This window comes from Panthera leo, chromosome D1 (genome assembly GCF_018350215.1).
Source record: "Panthera leo isolate Ple1 chromosome D1, P.leo_Ple1_pat1.1, whole genome shotgun sequence".
Taxonomy (NCBI): domain Eukaryota; kingdom Metazoa; phylum Chordata; class Mammalia; order Carnivora; family Felidae; genus Panthera; species Panthera leo.
In genome coordinates this window covers 41,922,843-41,945,545 of record NC_056688.1, presented here as the reverse complement: position 1 = coordinate 41,945,545, position 22,703 = coordinate 41,922,843, and positions in this window count along the sequence as shown.

Here is a 22,703-nt window from a genome sequence, read left to right as displayed (position 1 = left end):
ATTCTCTCCTGTACTAGAATATAACCTTCAAAAGGCCAGTGATTTTATTTGTTTTGTTGTGTTAGGCACCACCACACCAAAGGGGGAGATGGTAAGTGGCGGGAGCGGACAGCCTCCATGGAGAGGATGTTTTTACCACTAGTATTGTTTCAAATTCCCAGCCCATGATGATAATAAAAAGCAGACTTTTAGTTGACTTTATTATTGTTTTAAAAAATCTCTACTGGCTGGGGCTCCTGCGTGGCTCAGTCAGGTAAGCATCCAACTCTTGGTTTTGACTCAGGTCATGATCTCATGGTTTGTGAGTTCAAGCCCCACACAGTGCTCTATGCTGACAGTGAGGAGTCTGCTTGGGATTCACTCTTTCCCTTTCTCTTTGCCCCTCCCACACTTGCTCTCTCAAAATAAATACATAAACTTAGAAAATATAAAATGAAATAAAATAAAATAAAATATAAAATAAAATAATAAATAAAAAAATCTCGACTGATGCTCTATTTCTTGCACTTACCTTTCCTCCCCCTTTGTCGCTAGTTCCTGGAATATCATAGGTGCTCTGTAAATGTTCGTTGGCTGATCAAATAAATGAATATAAGATGCTCAATAAATACTTGATGAAAGGATGGATGGATGGATAGACAGACAGAAGAGAGATTAAATGAACAAATGTATCCTTGTCTGCATAAGTGAATGAGTGAACTCCTTCAATATACTTTGGCCCTTGGGGATTCTGATATTTGATCTCAAGAGCAAGGTTAAGACTTGCTTTGATAAGAGAAAAAAAAATTCACTCAACATGATAGTCCATAGGAAACTGCTCCTTCCAACCTAGAAGTAAGATCAAAGTCATGATACAAAGTCAATACAGGCAAAAGACAGAGAAGGGGAAAAAAATCCAGTAAAAAAAGTAGTAAAAGGCAACAGAAAAAGCAAACCCTATGTCTGAATACACATAGGAATAAAATCACAGTTTTCTTTTTTCTTCAACAAGAAAGAAAACACATAAAAGAGAATAAAAGGGAAAGGGCAGATGTTATAAATAGCGGCAAAAATAGGAAAATGAAAGCAAGGGAAATGGAATACCATGGTGAAGGAGAGGAAGAAATAGAATCCTCAAGGAAGGAATAAAGCAAGCCAGCAAAGAAGCAGATTGTAGGCCTCTGATTGTATTTCATTTATAACTGTTCTTACATTTTATTATATTTCTCTGGCAGGAGTCCACATCTCTTTATGTCTGAAGGAAGGGGGTGGCAGAAAAACGTTGCTCTGGGGACCTGAGATTTATTGCCTTGTACACTTAGTGTTAGGCTGATTTTTTTTTCTTTAAATTACATGCCACTGTCATGTTCAAAATAAAAGCTTAAGATGGACTGCATGCTTTGTATCACTGTAAGGATTGCTTTTATTAAGAGTGAAAAACTAATGGAAATTTGGTTTTATTCTAAACAAATCAGTGAGGTGATACCAACTTCTATACCCTTTTTATTTTATCATAACTGTGCCTTCATGGAATTACATGGAATGAGTGATTTCCTCAGTAAGTGAAATACCCCACGGGAAATGTACCACGATAGCAGTGAAAAACTCGGGTTTTGAATCCAGACAGGCCTGGGTTTATATCCCAGTGACCTTGGGCAAGTTAGTTAAATGATCTAGGCTTCAGCTTCCTTAGGTGTCAATAGGGGTATTCACCCCATTATGGTTTTTATGAGGATTCAATATTATAATATATATAAAGATCTCATGCTCAAAATAATGATTAACTTTATTATTACTAAAATGACAAATTTCTTTGCAATTCTAAGACTGGCTTCAAGAAAGTTAATTGAATCTTAAATTTTCATAAATTTGCATTCAGAGTTAAACCAGCCAAGGAAAGGATAATATAATTAATCACTTGTATTCTCTTTAGCTAACTGAATGAAAGATGTATTGATTATATTTTCTTATTTCCTATATTCTTTTTTTTTTGAGACATACTTGACATACAGTGTTATATTAGTTTCAGATGTACAACATAATGATTTGATTTTTGTATGCATTGCAAAATCATTACCACAATAAGTCTAGTTAACAACCATCCCCATACACAGTTACAGAATTTGTTTTGTCTATATTCTTGATGGTCTGGCATTTGAGGCCTTGATCCTGGAGACACTGCCCCTCCCAGGATTAGCTAATTCCTAAAGACAGCAAATGACTACCCTGGGAGTGTGTCTTTGATATGCAAAGGAGCCAGCCCAGAGGCCCACATCCCCAAACATCTCTTTTATTAAACTCTCATGACACACAAGGCCAATATTTCTTCTGCCCTAAATCACCCTGGGGCGAGGTACTAGACAACTAGGCACCACGTCTATAGTCAAGAGCCAGCCAAAATGACTCAAACTGTCCAATCTTAAACTTTACTCAGCCCACCTACCCATTTCTTTCTGTGAAAACTCTAAGGAAGGCTCTGGGCCACCATCTTCCTTCTCACCCCTCTACCTCCTGACCAATCCTGGTCCTGCCCCATGTGGCCCTGGGCATCATGCTGTTCCCCCCATTTCAAGAAATCTGTAAGTAAACTTCCTTCACGAGGATCATTTCCATGTCTGCATGTCTTACTATATCTGACGGAAACAAATCCCAGGTACATTTTAACACAGAAAAATAAACTTATTCAGCATGGTCTCATTAGATAAGCATCCCACAACTTCCCTTATTTTGAAATCCATTCCATCTTTTCATAGCACCTTCTCCCCATCCTGAGACAGACCCATTAGCTGCTAACCTTGAAAGCCCTGCTCTAGCTTCAGTAACCTTTGTACTTGGCTTATGGACATCTTGTACAAAGAGCCTCTGCCAATTTCCTTAGCGAGTTCCTCTCCTACTTGATATTCCTTTAGTCTGATGTCAGTTTTTTAAGTTCTGATTTTTATAAATGTCATCTCTTTTAGCCACCCAGTGAAAGAGCTTCAACCCAACACATCACAGAGCCTTATTCAGCTTTCGAGCTCTGGGAACTTAAAATCCTCCATTCTGATAACACCTTCTATGTTCCCTTGATTCTTTCCACTTCTAGTGAAAGGACTTGTCCCTTGATTTCTCACTTTTCTTATAGTAAATACCATGACTCTATTTTCACTACATATTCCTCCTTATCCACCTGAACATAATGATCAGCCACGTTATTGATCCAAGCACCTCAAAATCCCAGAATTTTCTATCTTAGAATTTTTCTATTAGTCTTGATACATTGCAAGCCTCACTGCCTGCCTTTTAATCCTTACTTTGAGTTGCCCTGCATTTTTAGAGTATACTGACATAATTTGGGCCAAACCAAATAAAGGCAGCCAGCTCAACTGGACTCCCCTGTAACTTAGCAATTATTCAGTTACTTCTTGTTGGCTCTACTGTATACCCTGCACACTAAATGGCTAATTCTCCACACTTCAAATCTCCAGTCTAATTTTCACCTCCTTCATCTTCAGCAACTATTCTTGTCTCCTCTATTAAGGAGATCTTTGACTGTTATTGTCTTCAATTATATAAATATAAATATAAATATAAATATAAATATAAATATAAATATATCCATTCTTTATTTCCATGGTCCCAAACCCATATTTCACTTTAATTCATTTCCTTCACCCTCTCTGAGACCTGTGTATTATCCAACGCTCTTTCAGTGCCAAGTGATTAAACCCCAAAATTTAAAATTAAGGAAGTAATAGGAATGCATAGATTCATTTCAATGAAAATCCAACAGATATAACTGACTTTAGGAATGGACTGATACAGTGATTAAATGTTTCCATGATGACTGTGTTTCTTCACCTTTTCCCCATGGGCATTCTCCTAGCATTGACTTCATGTTCAGTCCCCAGAAAGACCCAAGAAATTCCAGGGTCATTTCAATCAATCACCAGGTATAGAAGAAATATGAGTCTACTTCCCATGTTAGCACACACAAAAAACCAAGAATTCAGTCTCTATGTCTCTTACATGATAGTTTTGGACCATATGCTATTCCTAAATCAGTCTCTCTCACCAGTTGGGAGAAGTGCTTGGCTGATCTGATCTGGACCCATGACACCTGGAATTAGGAAAGGCAAGGGATGAAGAGGGTCTGAAGTCAACTCTACCTCAATCACAAAGACCAAGAATGGGAGAGTAGGTTTTTAAACTGGGAAAGAAATGGGTAAAACAACACTGGATTGCCCAAAGACAATTAACAAAATTGTTATTAACAAAATAACAAAATAACAAAAATTAACCAAGATACTTCATTCTTTCAATTTCTTCCTCTCTTCAGAACTTCCTGTTTCCTTTATACAGAACTGCGATGTTTTTATTTTCATTTTTAATGTAGACAGTCTTAATTGGTAGGTGTTAAGAATGCAAAATGATGACAAATCCAGAGGGATGAGCAAGGAGTTGGGGCATGGTTGCCTTCCTCCAAATGAGGACCCTATAACCAGGCCAGTGGGGCGGGAGCACTTGATAGTGGCCACTTAGACTCTGTCTCTCTTTGACCTACCTTTGTAGTATAATCTTTTCTTTCCCCTAAAAGCTTTTTCCAAATGTCATCAATGTCATTGTTTCTGTTTTTGTATCACTGGTGTGTCACGAAAATTGCATTCTGATTTCTTTATCCTTCAACCTAAACTGATAATATCAAATGTCATTAATAAGTTCATTCTTGTCATTTCCAGTAGGCCAATTTATATAATAGTATTTTGGATCTATATGATCACACCTATCTCTTGAAATTCTGCCTTTCCTTAGCCTCTGAGATATTGAAATATTTCACGTCTCCTAACAGCTATCTGGTAACTCTCCTATCTCTTTTATTAGTACCTTTTTTACCTTTTAAAACTTTAAGTGTAGGAAACAATGTTCAGAAGAATTTATTTTTCCTCTTTTCCTATATATAGTCTCTACATGTTTGCTCCACAGCTTCAAATATCACTTCTCTAGTATGAATCAACACCCACATTATCTATCTTGTCTCTTGAGTCCTCCATTTACCCATCTAAATTTACAAATACGTTTTGACATCTACTTCCTTAATGTCTCTGCCACGTCAAACTCAACTGGTACTTATACCAAATTTATCAGACTATCTCCAAGGGCATTTTTATTTTCTCTATTGCTGTTGATGATGTTGTTGCCCTCTTAGTTATACAGGTTATAAATTGTTTAATCAAAGAAGCTGGAAAGCAACATATTCTCTGAAATAATAAGCACTAAAAATGCAAAATTGAATTCTTGATTCTACACTTTTAATACTCCCTCATCCATTATTTTGTTAAGTTTTATAGATTCTGTGGCTGAAATATCATTTGCAATTATCACTATTACTCTATTCTGTAGATATTTTCATATTTCCAGACTTCCTCACACCTCAGTTCAAAAACTTCTTCCATGGTCTCCAGCCTCATTTTTTCCTTCCATTTCTAACCTGTACTCTATAGCTGGGTTACTTTTATTTTATTTATTTACTTTAAAATTTTTTTAAATTTATTTTTGACAGAGAGAGAGACAGACAGAGCATGAGCATGGGAGTGGCAGAGACAGAGGGAGACACAGAATCCAAAGCAAGCTCCAGGCTCTGAGCTATCAGCACAGAGCCTGACACGGGGCTGGAATCCACGAGCCGTGAGATCATAACCAGAGCCAAAGTCAGACACTTAACCGACTGAGCCACCCAGGTGCCCCAGCTGGATTACTTTTAAAGAGATGAGGTTGTAATTATGGTGTACCCATCAAATAAATCACACACTATCAAAAACCTTCAATACTATCACTTGTCACATAAAATTTAATCTTAATATTCTAATAGTTAAGTCCTTACATATTAATTACTATTATCCTAAAAAACCTAGACTATTTATTATTTCTAGAACCCTATATTCTCCAATATTTTTGTTATCCTTTATTTTCATTCCTTGCTTAGATAGCCATGAGTGAAAATTTTATTCTCAGCTCAGAGAATTTTGTTCATACCTCTATTAGAGTATTAGACTAATTCTACACTTTGTTTTAGATATTTTTATACATGTGTTATCTACTCTCTTTGAAACCCCTGCTTTTGAGGGCAAAGGACACTTCTGATTTATCATTTTATCCCCCATAGCATCTATCTTAAGGACTCAAAGACACAGGGAGCTTATAAATATGTATGGAAATGAACTTTATAGTTGTAGTTTCAAATAGTCCCATTTTGAAATATCACTGTTCTACTTTAAAAAGTTGTTTATGTTTTGTTAAAAAATAGTACTATTAAATAATGTTGTGAGGACTGCCTCAATTTTTGTTTCATTATTATTATTAAATCTAGTCACTATCTAATTCTAATTTTGGAAATATGTATATAACATCCTTTCACTATAATTCATACTGGATCTGTCCATTGCTCTCTAGAGAATTTTTTTTCTTGAATACAGCAGTTAAGGGGAGGAACACACATATTTATGATGCTTAGATAAAGTACCATTCTTCAAATCTCAACAATGCTAGGGTAGCAGTTTGATTAGAGACCTTAGAAGTTTCCAGCCATAAAATATGGTAAGTAGTCATTTGTGAGATCCTGAAGAACAAAGCTTAGATGGTAAAAGTCAGTTACCTTAGCCTCAGTTGGACAAGGTGGTACGCTTTCTATTTTGCCCACTCGGCCAAGAAACATTTGCTTCTAAAGTGAAACATTAAGTAACCACATTCTGAAGAAGGTTTCCCATAGGTAGTCTCTGTAAAAGACTTCATGTAGGACTAGAAAGCATCCCAAAGCTCAGCCAACACAATGACTGCCCAGAGGCTATTTTTCTCATAGGCATTTGGTTTGCTGCCTTATTAAAAGGAAGACAGTGTTAGAAATCCTGAGGGTTGAATCTTGAAGTACGCTGGGATTTCAGGGTTGAGACTGAATGGCAGCACACAAAAAACAGAAAGAACTGTACAAATGAAAATGTCCCGGCTTTAGGGAGAGTTGCCATCAGGCCAATACACATTTCCTCTTGGGATTGTCCCATGGATCCTTGAAAGGAAGATAGGGGGAAGATGGCAAGAAATCCTAGGCACAGAAATACTTATGTGATTCTGGGAATATGTTTAGAATAGGATGCTTGTCAAATCCTTCCCTTGATCTTCCTCTTTTCCTGATAGGACAGTGACAAAAAGCTCCTACAAATCAGGTTTTTAGGATGTCAATACAGATACTTAGAATTAAGGACATAGGCTGGATTTCAAACATGTACTAGAAAGAAAAGTAAATCAAGGCTAAGGAAGCAAGCATGATTTTAGACCCTACTTGTTTATGAACTAAAGGTCCTCCTGGTCTGGTCAGCTGTGAGCTACATCCAGTAAATCTATGCTTTACCTATCTTTGTATTCACCGTGTCTGCCATAGAGTAGACATCAGTAAGTGTTTTTTAAATGATCAAGTGAGTAAAAATAAATGAACAAATGATGATTTTCTCAGGACCTGATAGTGCTTAAGTGACATAGCTAAATCCATTTAGAGGAGTTATAAAATGAAAGGGTGGGAGGTCAGACCATTCTTGTTCCTTAGCTTTTTTAAGTAAGATATTAACATAATCATTAACATTGACTCTTGAGTAGAAGTAGATGAAGGAGATTGAGAAAGCCAACTAAAAATAGCCCTAAAATTTCTTTAATTGATATTACCATCATTTTAGACAAATAAGTGACAGACAATGAATTTATAATGCATATGGAAAATACCACACCTTCAGGACTCTCATGTTATCAACCATAGTTATATTTCTAATCTTAGACTTGCAAGGCTACAGTCCTATTTTATATATAAAAATAGTATAAGATATAGAAAAGCCTTAAGGAATAACAAAGCACATGACTATATAGCTACAACACCCCCACGTTTGTAATAAAATATAAGTACTTGAAGTCCCTGTGTTCATCTTCATAATTGTCCCCATGATGTATTCCCCACCTTTTTTAATGAAGGTAGTCATTATCCTAAATGTCATGTGTACCATTTCCTTGTTTATTTTTGTAGTTCTGTATGTCTATGTGTCTGTGTGTCTTTGTGCATATAGGGGATGAGTGTGTATGTATCTATGCATCTGTATTTATATATGATTTTGAACTTTATATAAGTAGAATTATATAGTATAAGTTCTTTTATAAAATGATCTTCCACACTCAAAAATTTTATTAAACTTCATCCATGATCAAGTGCAAATCCAGTTTTTTAATTTTCTTTGCTATATAGTATTTCACATGTGAATGTACCACTATTTATAATTTTTGCCCACTGAGCATTTGCATTGGGGAGGGGCAGAGAGAGAAGGAGAGAGAGAATCCTGAACAGGCTCCGCATTACCAGCACAGAGCCCTATGCAGGGCTTGAACTCACGAAACTGTGAGATCATGACCTAAGCCTAAACAGAGTCAGATGCTTAACCGACTGAGTCACCCAGGCACCCCTGAATCCTGTCTTTTTAAAGCCAAAGTCTGAGAACACTGAAGATTATCAGATCCCTTTAGGTAGCCATCTGCTTTGGGACCTGCTTGTTTCTCAGATTTATGTTTTCCTTACTACTTTTGACTCCTGATGCTTTCCTTGATTGTCTTATCCACTTCCATGCACTAGGTTATTCATTTCAAATTCTATTTTATATGTGTTTTGTGGTGACAGAATTTTATTAATATATTATCTAGTGTATTACTATAAATAAGAGATTTGCTTCAAATTTGTAAAAACAAGGTTTTCTTATGACTATGTTTATACAGTATTAACACACCTGTATTCATTATACTATGATAACTATATAATAAATTAATCCCAAACCATTTATTTTGTTGAAATATTTTTATAATATTTGCTCATGTCCCCTTGTTCATGCACTTTATAATTAAAATAAGCAAAAGCCCCCATAAACAGCAAACTTTTTAAGAGATTATCATTTTGTGATTATTTCTTTAGATTTTCTTTCTTAATGGAAAAATGATTTGTGAACTATTTCATTCATTGACAATCTGATAAAGACTGGTAGAGCTAATGTAGTGAATATAGTTAAGGGAAAGTGATTATCAGGAGAGGCTATCTGAGCAGAGATCTGAATGTCAAGTAACTTAGTGAGATGGAAATCCAAAGGAAGCATATAGCAGGTTGTCTTAGTCCACTCAGGCTGCTATAATAGAATATCATACAGTGGGTGGCTTATAAACAACAGAAATTTATTTCTCACAGTTCTGAAGACTGGGAAGTCCAAGGTCAAGATGCCAGCAGAGTTGTTGCCTGTTAAGAGTCTGCTTCCTGGCTCAGCTGTCTTCTCTCTGTGTCCTCCTATGGTGCAACAGGGAAAGAAAACTTTTTGAAGCTTCTCTTATAAGGGCACTTAGTCCCATTCATGTAGGCTCCACTCTCATGAACTAATCCCCTCCCAAAGTCCCAACTCCAAACCATCACTTTAGGTATTAGGATTCAACATATGAATTTGCAGGGGACACAAACATTCAGTCCGTAGCACTGGTAGAGAGACAGTAGCAAAGCCTTAAGGTGGGAAGAGCTCAGGATGTTAGAAAAATAGATCTGTTGTCTGGAATGCTGTTATGAGAGCGCAAAGGCTAAATAAAGAGTTCTCCTAAGTCAGCAAGGGCCAGCTCATATAGGGCATTGAAGTACATAGAAAAGCATTTTTATTTTATTCTAATGGCTGAAAGAAGTCACTGTTGGTTTCAAACTTTCATAAAGCTGCACTTCTTCATGTTCTCCTACTTTTCTGGTTGGTTTCATTTTTATTTTGTCCTTGCGAACTTTATGCCACATGACTTTAAAGTCAAGGCTGGGTAGCTCTCATGCAGGAATCACTTTGGTGTTACACAGGCCTTGTATCCTTGGAAAGACCATGTGCTGCCTGTGTTCCTACCTTCCAATGTAGGTGTCCTGTCTAGGGAAATACCCAAGGCCACATAAAAGCAAAGTCAGGCTGGCAGGCAATGACTTGTGTAGGCAGCAGTTACAGGGAGTTTTCATTGAAGTGTAGTTGAGCATAATAATAGTAATAATACCAACTCACAGAAATTGAAAAAAACTCACAAAAAGAATAAGTACTCTAATATCTAATATGGACTGTGAATGTGACCAGTGATGAGACCCTTCAAGAGAAGTAGGCTAGGTCTAAAAGCATGCAGACTGACATATGATATTGTTGTTCTAGCATTATGCTAAGATCACAGATCTATTTATTGTATGGATATTTAGGTATTCATGATTATCATAGCACCAATATATCTTATCCTTGGCCTCCAATTTCTATTTCTTGTGTAAGCAATCTGTTTCCCAAGTTTCAAAGATAGATTTTTTTCCACACAAGAACTCCAGTTTTTATATTCCAGTTTCTGTACAAACCTCTAGAAATAGCAATTCTGTTACTTTTCTTCTGAGTCCCTCTTTTGCATTTCTTATATGCCAGATGAAAATATTGATGAAATCGAGAATGACGTTACTTAGAAATTTGACAACTTGGACCTTTCTCCAATTTGGAACACAGGGGCAGAAAATTATATAGCAATATATGCCATACTCCCATTGTCAGCTGATGCATAGAATTGTTCTTTGTTCGTCTAATTTATGAAAAGTCCCATCTTTCACATGGAGACAGTGAAGTGCTTTTTAGTTGTCAAAAAAAAAAAAGTGTTATCAAGTGAAAGATACTTTAAACAATTACTCCAAATCTACAGACTGGGTTCTTCTAGCACTTTTAAGATTTTTAAATTTGTTACCTATTTTCTACTCTCATGTCCTTTGTCATCATATTTGGTTTGTAATAGACATATGTGGGAAGGCAGACACTAGATGTATGTGTGGGAGGACTGAATCTCAGTGTATTCGTTAAGTCAGAGATTTCTCCAAGTCCCAATAGAATAATTTTGAAGTCAAAATTATGAATACTTTGAACAAAGTCACCATTTTAGCTAATACCCTGAGGAGTTGCATCAGCTGAAGGTACTAGATGAATAGTCTCACAGTGGGAGTGAAATATGATACCCAAGGGGTGGTATCAGAAGTTCTAGGGGAGCATGCATAGTTTAAAAAATATACCCAAAGTTGGGGCACCTGGGTGGCTCAGTTGGTTAAAGCATCCAACTTCAGCTCAGGTCATGATCTTGTGGTTTGTGGGTTCAAGCCCCGCATCCGGCTCTGTGCTGACAGCTCAGGGCCTGGAGCCTGCTTCGGATTCTGTGTCTCCCTCTCTCTCTGCCCCTCCCCCACTCTCACTCTTTCCCTCTCTCTGAAAAATAAATAAACATTAAAATTTTTTTGAAAAAAAGTAAAAAATATACCCAAAGTTCTTCTTGTTTCCACTTGATTTCAGACAAAATCAACTTAATTAACATTAAAGGAGGGTCAAAATTTTATGTGCATCAAACTGAGATTGTCTATGTTAATCAAAAGCAGCATAGGTAAAAATAAAGATAATAATTAGGAACTTCCCTTGACTAATCCTAATTATTATACTTCCCTATAACACATTTGAGTCCTACATAGTTCCTTGCAAAATTTTTACTTGTTCTTGAGAGGTAGGTCATGAGAAAATATGTGCAATATAGTGTGAGAATATTCTGTACAGAGGTACAGACTTCCACATATATCTGAAACAATTCCATCACAATGACCCACTCTTTTTTTTTTTTCCTCCATCTACAGTTTCTCCAAGGTACTACTTTACTTGAGCCTTTATCCACCTATTAGCAAAAATGGCAATTTTCCATTGATCTGTTTAATGTGATTCATGTGGATACAAATCAGGCAATCCAAATACTAAAGGAAATCCCCTGCTTTATAAGTTATGTGCATGCATATAATGATTTTCATCTTCAAAGCAAGTAATAAACACTAACTAAACTCTGGGAGGGCATTATGGAATGGCAGCTCATATTTTCAGATATCCTGGGGATTACTGACCCCGTAGATTGGAGGAATCTAGATTGCACAATTACAAAGTCAGAGTTTTAGCTGGAAGTCTTAGTTGTTCTTATGATGGACTCTCATTTCACATACAGTAAAGTTTTTGTAACTATTTCTTTTACTGAACTAGGGCCACATTCCAGTGTTCTACCTTAAATTGTACTTAGGTTGCTGGTTGAAATGGAGAGCCATCTCTGCTTTCTGCTCTTCCTTTGTTTTTCATCTGTTCTCAAAAGAGATTTAAGGACAGATGGGGGGTGAAATATGTATATTGAGAATGAAGGAAATTATTTTAGAAAAAACATAGGCATGCTATTTGTCGAATGTATGGTTGGAGTACCCATGAGGTGCTAAGTAAAAACTTGGAAGTCAGGCACTAACACTGCAATCCAAGATTTCTTCTGTAAAAATACATCCATACAGAATCTGTATTTCTGGTAATATGGCTGCCTACATATTTAACTGAACCTCTTGCCAAAAATAAAGATACCAGAGAAATAAGAAAAATCTTAAAAGCTTCAAGGTTAGTAAAGAATTACCAAAACCAATCTAAGTGAAGGTAGAATTCCAGAAAGAAAGAAGAGTGAAACTATTACATCACATGGAATTTGCTGAACCTTGATAATTGAAATTATACTTGATGAATTTTAGAGAGCCATAGGGAGCTGAAAACAAAGTCTAGGGCCTAATGAAGGTGGAGATACCGTTCCCTAATGCTGTGATCCCAGAGGATCTCTAAATCTGATAAAAGGATAAACCAGAAATAACCTACCCAAACAGAACTGCAAGAAACATTTCTTTGTTACTTTTCAGAGAAAGGAAAAACAAAAAGCAAAACAAAACAAAAGGTTGTCACATCAAATTGGATCAAATGTGATTCTGCATCCCAGTACAAACAAACAAATCAAAAATACCTCAAGCTTTAATTTAAATTAGATTGTTCTAATAATGTTGTTCCCCAAGCAGTTGAGAGAAGTACAGCTGATTAACTCTAGAGGAATGAACTTTCACTCTAGGCCTCAGATGATTTAACATTTTTTTTCCTAAGGAAAATGAGGAGTCATTCTCAAAATGTTACTATCAAGGAAAGTAACAAAGAATTATGAGCAAGAACCAATAGAAAGACCAAGAAGGAGAAACCAACATACAAATACTTCATACACTGGAATGATCAGGCACAGGATACAGCTTAATGATGCCTCCTATATTTAAAGAAATAAATAGCAAATTTGAAAATACCTATAAATATGTTAAATGAAAAAGCATTATTTTTAAGTCCCAAGTAAAATTTGTAGAAAGAAAAATGTAATAATTGAGATTTAACTCAATACATGGATTTAAACAGGGGCTTAAAATAGTTGAAAAAAAACAGTAAATTATTTAAGAAAAAAAATACATCTAGAGTGCAGCACAGACTAGAAAGTATTAAACGTAAAATAAATTAAGAGGCATTTAGGCAACAGCAGGAAGTTCTAACAGATATCTAATATGAGTATCAGAAATACAGAAAATAGAGAATGGAAGAGTATCAAATATTTGAGAATATAACAATTGAAAATTTCTTTTTTTAATGTTTATTTATTTGAGAGAGAGAGAAAGCATGCACACACGCACACATGTGTGAGAGAGAGCAGGGGTAGGGCAGAGAGAGAGGGAGATAAAAATCCCAAGCAGGCTCTGCATTGCCAGTTGCCAGTTGCCAGCACAGGGACTGATGCGGAGCTTGAACCCATGAACTGTGAGATCATGACCTGAGCCAAAGCCAAGAGTCGGACATTCAACTGACTGAGTCACCCAGGTACCCTGGAAATTTCTTATAATTGATACAACACACTTACTGATTTAAGATGCTAAAACCAGAGATAAATAAAAGCAAATTTTACCATCGTAACAAAAACTACAGAATATCAAAGACCAGCACATTAAAAATTCTTAAAAGAAATCAGAAAAGTAGATTATTCTCAAAGAGCAAGATTTAGGTTTTACATTTGATTTATCAACAGAAACAATGACAGCCAGAAAATGGTAGGAGTGACATCACCAAATAGGTCATTCCTGACTTCTTTCCCCATCACAAGAACAACAAACAACTCTTCAAGAACAAGACAACACTGAGAGAATCTTTAGTGTACCTTAGGGGCTAAGACAACATTGTGGGGTAAAAGAAGTAGATCCTTCTCTCAGGCCAGCACAGCACCATGAAAGGTCTCCCCTGAGCCTTTGATTCTTCCGGTGGAAAAGAGAGTCCGAGGTAAAGCCAGCACCACCGTTATAGGACATTTTGTGGGAGCCCCTACTCAGATCTCACACCACAGGGGTTGCAGGAGAATCTGTTGGAAACAACCACTGAAAATCTGACTGCAACAAAGAAGGTAGAAAGGGTTTGCAAAAACCAGTGCGTGGATGTTGGCAAACAGAGTTCATACCTGCTGCGCCCAAGTAGTGATCCTTAGTTTTGCTCATCAGCAGAACCAAGTCAGGGCTCACTCTGACCAGGGCACTTGGTGGAGTACAGATCACCCTGATTGGGATCATTAAAGGAGGAGTTTTGCTAGGCCTAGAGTCTGGTTTGCCCAGGCACAGGCAATGTGCTCAGTCACAGCCCCACCTGGGGTGAATAATGCTTCCATCCTCATCAGACCAGGAGGGCTGGCAATAACTCCTGGAAACTGAGTGGCCCAGCAGTGCTCCAGCCCAGAGGCAGCCAGGCAGAGCTGATTACCTCCAGAGCAAAACCAGTTTCAGGTGTTGAGCATTCCAAGCCATGCACAGGCAGGGGAATGAATTCACAGTCATGGCTGAAGGTATCTTCTGGCCCCTCGCAACCAGAAAGCCTCTGAAAAATTGAGAGTAGCCTAGAGAAGCCCCTCCTATCCAGACATTGGGACATACCCCTCAAGGAATAATGGATCTACAAAACAACCAGAAAACAATTAATAAAACTAAAAATAGAGCTACCAGCAGTTCCATTTCTGATAATATATCTCAAGATAACAAAAACACTAATTCAAAAAGATTTCTACACCTCCATGTTAATAGCAGGATTATTTATAATAGCCAAGTCATGAAAATAACCTGTGTCCATCAATGGATAAATGGATAAAGAAGTTCTGGGAGGAAATTCTGCCATTTGCAACAATACAGATAGACCTCGAAGGCATTATGCTAAGTGGTATAAGTCAGACAGAGAAAAACAAATACTGTATAATCTCACTCATAGAGAGAATAAAAAAAAAAATCAGAAAAAGAGATCAGACTGTGGTTGCCAGAGTCCGGGGGGTTGAGGGAGGGGGAACTGGAGGAAGGTGGTCAAAGATGTGAACTTCCAGTGATAAGGTAAATAAATACTAGGGATGTAATGTACAATATGAAGACTATAGCTAACATTGCTGTTGGTTATATGGGAAAGCTGTTAAGAGAGCAGATTCTTAGAGCTCTCAACACAAGGAGAATTTGTTTTTCCTTTTTTTTTTATCGTATCTATATGAGAAGATGGATGATGTTAGCTGAACCTATTGTGATAATCATTTCACAATATAAGCCTATAAGTTTATAAGTTAAGGCTGTGTGCCTTAAACTTATACAGGATGTGTGTCAATTATTTCTCAATAAAACTGGAAAATTATTTTAAATGAAAATGTCAGAATTAACTAAGAGAAAATGACTATCCAGCTACTTATCTCTATTCAACAAGTTGTCTTTGAAAGGAGGATGAAAAAGAAAAAAAAAATTAGCAAATATAAAGTGAGTGTGCTACCAGCAGACCCTCATTAACAGAAATAATAAGCAATTCCTTTGATATGCTATCAAGGAAGGGGATGTGAATGGGAGGAATCCACTATGAAAGGGAGAAGTATTTTTATCCCTTGATGCTGTTTAGGATTGCTGGCACATGGTAAGAATGAAGAGTAGACATTAGGTCAGATATTTATTTTTCTTTAACTCTTTATAGTGTTCCCCAGTAGTGCCTACATACATCATAGACTGATTCTGATGCCCTGAGGAGAAATAGAGTTAGGTATGATAAGTAACTCCCAGATGAATAGAATTTGGCCAAATCATTAGCACCTGCTAGAGAAGAAACCATTATATATATAATATATTACATAATATATTATATAATAATAAACCATTATATATATATTATAATATATATAATCTCCCAAACCAAATTTTCTCTTCTATTTCTTCCCAGACACTAGAGACCCCTCTGGGTATGAGGTTTCTCTTGGGGGTGATAAACATGTTCTAAAGTTGGATTATGATGGCAATTGTACAACTTGGTGAATATACTAAAAACCTCTGAATTATACACTTCAGATGGATAGATTCTACATCATGTGAATTATATTTCAAAAAAACTATTATAAAAAGTCAAATATTGACAATATTTAAATTAGCAACTTCTGTTCTTTATAAAAGAAAACTTTATAGGCAGCAGAAGTGAAAGTCATACTGTAGAATAAAATATTTACAACGCATATAAGCCACAAACGACTACTATACAGAATATATAAAAATAGTAAAAATAAAACTGTAAAAGAAAGGCAGGCACATGATAAAACAGGAAATCCAAGTGGAATAAACATGAAGAGTTACTCAACCTTAATAACCATAGAAATGAAAAATTAAAACCAATTGAAATGAATTTTATTGTTAGATTGGCAAAAATTTGTGTCTTACCATAACACCTTTTGGCAAGAAGTTAAAGTGATGGACGTTCTTTTATGTTTCTAGTGGGAATGTAAGTCAATCTGTTTCAGTTTTTGTCGAGAGACAATACTGAGATATTTAAGAGGATAGTTGTCTCCTACATTTAATGGCTGTTTCATAGACCTATATTTCAACTTTTACATGAGGGTTAAATGAGTAGATATTTGTAAAGCACCTAAAACAGTATCTGGTGTTCATTGAGCATGCAATAAATATTAGCTATCATTTTTTGATCCTCAAATGTAGTTTTTCTTGTGATTTATTAGGAGTCTCAGAATATATAGCACCATCTTCCTTTCATATATATATATATATATATATATATATATATATATTTCCATATATACATAATATATAAATATATATTTCACTTAAGTAAATACTGAGACATAAAGAGTATTTTAACTATTGGTATAGCTCAGGTGAGGGGGATGCAGTTTGTGTCTTTATGCAAATAGACCAACTAGTAAAGAGCTGCAGAAAGAAGTTTTTCTCCCTCCCAGTTTTGGCACTGCCAAATTAGGGAAAGCCTTCCTATAGAACACATTCAACAAGAAGAAGCGAAGGGAAATGCAAGCTCCCAGCAGAACTCAGTTGAAAGAAGAAAGTGGAGGGGACAAAGCAGAACTTGCTCTGTTATTCTTCCCAAATGCAACACATAAGATAGCAAAATAAAGTGATCAGGAGAGACCAGGAGAAGCTCAGGGTCTTGAAACCAGAGCTTTTTCTTCTAAAGTTCATTGCTATCTTTTTTGTTGTTGCTTTTTTTGGTGTTATTAGAAGTAGGCATTCATCAGGTTTTCTACTTGATGATGGAGTGTCAGAGACCCCTAGTAACCATGCTCTTTTTAAGAGAAATCCACTCTCGCTGCAGAACTTCTGGGGTTGTTAAATGTTGATCAAACACATTGTGACTGCAGTATACTCTTACCTGCATCTAGTAGGGTTCTCAGGGCACAGTAGGCACTCAAGCCATCAACAATAATTGGGTATCATTTTGGATTTCTATAACACAGCAGTTAGCTGTGCTAGATAGTAAAGCTCAGTCACTTCTCAGCAAATTCCTTTGATTAAATAAGTCATTGTTGGATAAATGACACAATCTAAACCTGAAGAGTTAAAAAAGAGAAATATGAGATGTAAAACAGGATGAGAAAAGATACTCTCTACAGTCACTTCTAGCTCTGATGTTTTTGAATGTGTATGTCTGATAGCTATTGTGCGTCAAATTTCCTATTTCATTTTCTCTCATGCATGTGAATGGTTTATTGATAGGGAAAAAAAATAGAGTAGTTTTACCTAGCAACAGTAAGGGCCTAAGTAAAATTGTGACATCATTAGTATTAACAATAATTCCCCTGCTTTCACATTTCACAGAGTATTCTGAGATGATTCTGGACAAAGTTAATGCTCTATTTCAACTTCATGTATAACTTCAACTATCATCCCAGAGCCCTCTCTCAGGTAGGAAACTTGACTAACTGTATAATTCAAGTCCGAGTTTGTAATAATAGTTTTAGGAAACTGGAATTTAAAGATCCAAGTTAGAGAGAATAAAAGGTCAAGGGGCTTTCTTTGGATTTCTTTTATTTCTCAAATCACATCTGTATCCTGTAGGCAGTTTCTTACGTTACGTATAATGAAAGTTGGACCTTGAAGTAGAAGTCCTTCTTGAAAACAATTGTAGGCAGATAGGAAGGAAAAATGGAGTCGCTGATTCATCAATCACTTGTTAGTAATTCATCTGTTAATAATTCTAATAGAGGGGTGCCTGGGTAGCTCAGTCAGTTAAGCCACTGACCCTTGGTTTCAAGCTCAGGTCACGTTCTCATGGTTTGTGCATTTGAGCCTCACATTGGGCTCCATGCTGACGGTGTGCAGCCTGCTTTGGATTCTCTCTCTCCGTCCCTCTCTCTGCCACTCCCTGCTCACTCTTTATTTCTCTCAAAATAAATATATAAACAAACAAACATTAAACATAGTTCTAAGAATTTAATAAAGAGTGAAAATAATAATTGAATAAATACATACAAAATTCAGTATAGTCATTTTTTGTCCAAAGGAATCTCATATTAATTTGCATCAAGCTAAAAGCCCATGTGTACATTCTTTTTTTTTTTTTTAGGTTTATTTATTTATTTATTTATTTTGAGAGAGAGAGAAAGAGAGAGGGGGAGAATTCTACACAGGCTCCATGTTCAGATTGGAGCACAACAGTGAGACCGTGACTTGAGCCAATATCAAGAGCTGGATGCCCAACAGACTGAGCCACCCTTCTTAAGGCAATGTACTGTAAACGGCAGATAGATGTCAATAGGGCAGAAAATCCTAAGCAGACTAAATCTATGATATAAGTATATATTTTGAGGTGTATTTCTTTGCTTTAGATTAATTTTTCTTGTTATTAGTAAGATCCTTAAGAAAAGGTTTAGTGCATGACATGTTGCATGAATTAATTAATTTATAATGGACGGATGAACTTATGAAAGAGGGTAAGGTGTGGATAACCTCTAGTAACCAAAATTCTGATGGGCATATCCTGCCAAAATTCTTGCAACAGATACTTTTCCAGGTACCTCATCTTGCTATGTACTTAGGTTGGAGAAGAATGTGACCTAACCTCTATCCTTAGGAAATTCACCTTCTAACAGGAAGTTTTCTTCTAAAACTGTGTGTGGCTCCCTCATCACTGAGACCACATCTGCTCACAGCCTTCTTACACTTCTTTTCACTATTTTGGAGTAGTTCTGAAAAGCTGTCTTGGTAGGTGCTGTGGAGACTGACCAAACAGGCAAGGCTGTTTCTTTGCATTACAGATGAGTCTAAACTGAAGCAGGATGGTGGAGTGTTTTTACCTAATGGAAAATATCAGTCTCAAGAAAAAAGCATTTCACAGTGCAAGTTGCGATAAGTTGACTCCAGCACTGTCTCAGAGATTCCTTACAGAGAAGGAAGGCCCTAGAGAATTAGTGGATAGAAGGGTAATGTGTGGTTGACTGAGTGAGTGTTGGGGGATGGGAAATTGGTATGCATTTCTTCTAAACCTAAGAATACGACAAGAACATCAAACACCCACATGCCTGAGCTATTTTTAACCAACTACAAATAATATGCCAACAGTATAATGTCTTTTTAAAAAGAATGTTCTACTCCTTCCCAGATGGCTTCATAGAAATATAGATGTTATGCAATTATCACTATGGTAACCCCATATCTAGCAGCAAGGAATCAGCTTGTCACTTATTCCTAACATTCCCTTGCCTTTTTTGAGCAACAGAATCCTAATCAATGTATCTCTCTTTTGTAGCACTACCAGAACTTTTGAATCTTGCTCATATTATTTAATCTTTGCCCCCACACTACATATACAGGCACACACACACACACACACACACACACACACAGGCACAATATTAAAGTTAAAGCCATAGTGAGGATTTCATAATTTCATTTAATTTTCAAACAAATGAGTTATCTATTCTGGAATCTCCCTCGACTTTGCAAAGAGCAGTCAAGAATTGATTTGCAGAATTGCTAAACTAATGTGTAATTCCAGTATTCAACAGATATGAGCTTGAGGAATATGATTGCTGGTGTATCAAGAAAATACTATACATGTATTTTCATTGTAGCAGGCTGGTCTGGCACCAATGTAGGATTAACTGAAAGAAGCTGCAAATGGAAATATCTACCTAGATTTATTAGGATACTTTGTCAGCTGAGTCTAGCACCCATATAATGTGCTTAGGAAAAACTTTGATCCTTTAATTTTGTCTTCCATACAGGCAATAGTTATAGCATGTCTTTTCTATTATTATACAGAAGATGTAAATATTCAGGTGATTACTCAACTTGGATCAGATAACTCTTTTGAATTTACGCATGTCCATGGGCTTCTCTATTCTTCATCCATTAGCCCATGCACCCACTTCCTTTTTGTCATAACTCAGCTGGTTTATTCATTATCTAATGCTGTGTAATAATTATCCTGAAATGTGATAGCCTAAACCAACTAACATTTATGATCTGACATCTTCCCTGGGTCAGGTAACTGGCTTGGCCGGATGCCTCTGACTCAGGCTCTTTCGAAGGTTATGAGTGTCAGCCAGGGTTAAAGTCATCCCATGGCTCAGCCAGAGAAACTGTCTTCAGCTTCACTAACATGGCTGTTGATAGCCTTCAGGTCTTCACTGGTTGCCGAACAAAGAATTCAGTTCCTTGCCACATGGACTTTTCCATATAACTACGTACAACATCACAGTTTGTTTCCCCAGAATGCAGGAGGAGAGACAGAGATCAATCAACTGATGTTGAGAGACGAGAGAGAGAGAAAGAGAGAGAGAGAGAGAGAGAGAAACTATGAACAGATAAAAGGAGCAGAATCTTTTTTCAACTCAGTGTCAGAAGTGACATTCCATAATTTTTGCCCTGTTCTATTAGTTAAAAGAGAGGCACCAGCTCACACTCAGGGGGAGGGTTATACAAGGCTATGGATACCAGGAGGCAGGAATTATTGAGAGCCATTTTGGAGGCTTCCTACCACAGATGAATTCTGAGATTACAAATCTGAATGGGCATTCCATTTTAAATGTATGTCTCTCAAAAGAAGAGTGAGAGTTTCCTAAGGAAATTACATAATGTATTCTCTGCTTAAATATAAACGATTTAAAAGTTATCTGATGTTCATTTTAATCTTGCTGTCACCATCCTCAGTACAATCAGTGAAGTTAACTAAAATTTGATGCTTGCATATGGTGATTCTCATGTGTAGAGAAAATTAATTATGTCTCAGAATCTGATGTGAGTAATAAAAGAATTTTGAGTCAAAATTATCTTAGATTCTAAAAATCTTCCAATATAAAATATGATTTTATTCTCTATCTGGAAGAGTGAGCAGTTATAGAGAAGATGAACATGAAATAGTAAGGGATGAAATAAATGTGTCCACTTAGCCAAATGAATCGAGCAATATGGTTAATCAATAGGGCTACTAATGCCACAGATTAATCATCTTTTATCCTATCCCTAAAGCTTATGAGTTTCTCTTTGAGGTTTGATGTCCATAGCAGATATTAATTGGAGCCACCAAAAAACTAAGAAAGATTGAATTCATTTTAAAAAATCACATTTACTCTGTAGTTCTCCTCCACTCTACTGGGCTGGAGAGGAGTTATATATCATTCACCTGGGGCCAACCTCCCCCTTTCTAGAATTATAAAAATGCCCAGAGGTTTTAAATAGCCTAAAACATATAGGGGATCCCCTCTGGCCTGGATCCACACTGGTGACCATTCATGTATTCATTTCTCCAAGCTGTATCAGGCCTTGGAAAGTAACTGTATCTGTGAAAATCTAAATCCGAGTCAAGGCAGGAGGTCCCAGTAAACGGAGTCCAGTCTCCTTGGTAAAACCACTCAGTGAGTTCCTTCTGAGACACTCACAGTTGAAAGAATGAGCCAGTTTTAGTCTCAAGGGACAATGGCAGCTTGGAACACTTATTCCTTATTTTCCAAGTCCAGAGATAATAAGCATCTCCCTAATTCTCCCCCAGGCCCCACTCTCCATTAACACAATTCTGCTCTTTTTCACATAAATACTTCTTGACTTTGGAACAAAGTAAATATCACCTTTTTCAAGAATTGCTTTATTCGAAAAAACATGGATTTCAGTTGGTAAGGACAGGAAGTTAAAATAACCATCAGTTTTTCTATGGCAATATGACCAAAACGCAAATTAACATGCTTATAAATTTTGCTATCACACATATGAGATAAAATACTCCATCCTGGCGTGCCTGAGTGGCTCAGTCGGTTAAGTGACCAACTCTTGATTTGGATCAAATCATGATCTTCAGATTCGTGAATTTGAGTCCCGCCTCCAGCTCTGCGCTGGCAGAATGGAGCCTGTTTGGGATTCTCTATCTCTCCCTCTCTCTCTCTGACCCTCCCCTGCTTGTTCTCTTTCTCTCTCTCCAAATAAATAAATAAACATTAAAAAAAAAAAAAGATACTCCATCCTGTCATAGTGGCTGGACACTTACCATCAAGTATGA